This window comes from Asparagus officinalis, chromosome 10, assembly GCF_001876935.1.
Source record: "Asparagus officinalis chromosome 10, Aspof.V1, whole genome shotgun sequence".
Lineage (NCBI taxonomy): Eukaryota > Viridiplantae > Streptophyta > Magnoliopsida > Asparagales > Asparagaceae > Asparagus > Asparagus officinalis.
In genome coordinates, this window is record NC_033803.1 from 42,180,766 (window position 1) to 42,183,825 (window position 3,060).

Sequence of the window (3,060 nt, forward strand, 5' to 3'; positions counted from 1 at the left end):
GATCTCCACCCCCAGAATCCGGAAAGGTAAAACTGAGAGTGGGATCTCCACTCCGAGAATCGGAAAGATTCGGATAACCCTAACTGTCGGAAGGTTTGATTACCGAACTAAAGTTGAATTTCTCGTTTATCGAGAGTGAATTGTGGTTTTGGCCCTAACTGTAGGAAGGTTTGACCAAGCGGGAGTTTGAGGTGATCCTAACTATAGGAAGGTTTGATCACTCGATTTGAAAGTGGACCTCTCGTTCATTGGAGGAATCGAGAGTGAATTGTGGTTTTGGTCTTTACTGTAGGAAGGTTTGACCAAGCAGGAGTTTGAGGTGATCCTAACTGTAGGAAGGTTTGATCACCCGATTTGAAAGTGGACCTCTCGTTCATGGAGGGAATCGAGAGGAGATTTTGGCTGTGGTCCTAACTGTAGGAAGGTTTGACCTAGAAGCAATGGGAGTGGAATATAAGTAGCAGTAGAAATACTGGTTTGTACTGGCCACTCGATGAAGGGTTTTGACATTAAGTAATCAGGACTTAACACGTCAAGCTTTGGAAATTGCCATGAATTGGCGGACAGAAAATTTAGTAGACCCATCGTCAATTGACTTGATCAGTGGGGGATTTTTGTGAGGAAAGATTAATCTGTCAAAAGGATCGAATCTCGTCTCAACAAGATAACTCATGAGAATTAGTGAATTTGATAACAATAATGGAAAACATTCCGACATTTAGAGTTTAAATGTGGATGTTTTACTTATCACTTTTATAGTGATTGGGTTATCCCTAAGAATATCACCCGTGGTATTCTTTCGGGAACTTCCCGATACATGAATAATCCACCCCCAGCTTCCCTTGTGGAACTAGGTCCGACATTGTACTCAGTTACATGACCGGGTTATCCTTAAGAATATTACATATAAAAATTCTCCAGGAACTTCCCGTGAAAGAAATGAAACAGTTTAGACTCATATACATGTTGGAGTATCAGGAAGCAGTTTAACCTCTTATACCGGTCGGAGGATTGAGAAGCAGTTTATACTCGTATACTCTTCGGAGTGTTACCGTTCTCATTTGGCTTATTTTAGCGTTATGACGCCGGCTTCGACCAAGGTCTGAATGCTATTCTTGAGAGTAAAGCAACCTTCGTGGGATGAAGGACCCTCCTGTGGTATGCACAGTACTTCAGATCCGCAGTATTGTCAGCTTCCTCCTGATTTGCGATAGGTGGTAGCCTGATCTTGTTGTTTTCAAGGAGGGATTCGAAGATGGCTGGAACGTCTTCGTCCTTGAAGGAATACTCTTTTTGGAGTCTCGGGTCCGAAGTATTTTGGTGCCTTTGGGATTGCTGTTGTGACGTTTGATTAGCACCACCAGTAGCTGCAGGTGCTTTGCCCTTACCACGAGAGGCGAAGTTTGAGTTCAGAGGATTAGCTGTCGGTAGGTTCCTCTCGGCCTTCTCCCTTCGGAGGAAGCGTTTGGCTTGTTCACCGCGCACCTTCAAGTCTTTCCAAGTGTTAGACGATGCCGTTCCCATTGCCTCCAACACATCCAATGCGAGGTTGTTGTGGCAAGTCTGGAGAATAAACTCCTCAGTGATCGGGTCCCGACAGTTCATCGCCTTGTTCCGGAACCTTTTTACGAAGGTGTCAACCAATTCCCCGTCCTTTTGTTTCTCGTCGAGCAACGTTCCGATGGATATCTCAGTGTCGTCGTCGAAGAAGTTAGCGAGGAATTTTGTCTCCATGTTGTCCCAGCTATTCATACTTCCTGGCTTGAGACGGCGATACCAATCGAAGGCGGCTCCACGAAGAGTGCCAACGAAGGACCGTACCATCAGAGGCTCGTTACCAGAGATAACCCCTAGGTGCGATTTGAAGTAAATCAAATGCTGAGTGGGTGAGCCCTTCCCATCAAACGGCGTGAAGTTAATTAGACTGAACTTCGCCGGATACGGGATTGATCCCATTCTCTAGGGTAGGGACAAGGAATGCCCGTCTTCTTCATCTCTTGAGAGGAAATCAACGTATTGATTTTGCTCTCGAGATTTTTAATCTTCAAGCTTTCATCTGTGTTTTCGCTAGCATTCTCGTTACCACCCCCTGCATTGACGGGAGGATTATTGGCATTGTGAACTTATCTTCCTGATTAACCTGGTTACGACGACTTGGTTCGCCTTGCTGGTTTGTCAGTGCTTGGATCTGTTGGTCATGCATTTCTCTCATATTCTGCATGGCCATCTGCATTTCGAACCTGAAGCTCTCCTGTTGTTTAGCCATGGCTTCTTCAAGCATATTGGCCACTTGTTCCGCACTTATCATAAGTGCCTCGCGGGGTTGCCCATCGCTGGATACTGTATTATCTGATGCGACTGCCGAGCAGGCATCCGATTCCTCATCTTCTGAAGGTAATCTTGTCCGAATCCTACCATAAGTTCCTCGTATGATAGCTCCAGACTGCAGACGGGTTACACGTCGGGGTATTTCCGGAATTGACTCGGGATTATCCCGCATCGATGTCCCTTTGCTGGTCATATTGGTGGTGACCCTCGGGAATTCTCCGTCTTCAACTACCGTTTTTCTTTGTCGGAAACGCCTAGTCCTTGGTTTTGGCGTTTCGGTACTGAGCCTTTTGAAGACCGAAACTCTTTCGGGGACCGTCTTGATGCAGTTGCACTCAGACAATACTGCCCGAATGAGTTTGGAACAGGGGCATTGAGTTTCTAGTTCTCGAGGACTCCTTTTCCTGGTTTTACTCATACCCCCAACACGATAGTACAATTCGTCTGCTTGACCTATCGTGTGTTGGCACGACTTCTCAGGTATAACGCTATCGTCATCAGACGACAATGTTTTCTTCTGAGGGCGAACTGCCTTCCTTGGGCTTTCAAGAGTCACGCGCCTCGAAACATGCCTTTGTGGGCCTGAGTTCTTAGCGGGCTCCTGGACTTCAATGCGCAAATTGGTGCGCCTAGCTGCCCTGATCTCTTTGTCATGTTGAGGGTGGCGGCGACTCCCAGCATGTTGAGTCGTTCGGGGCTTCTTTATCGGGCCCAAACGTTCTTGAACTGGAG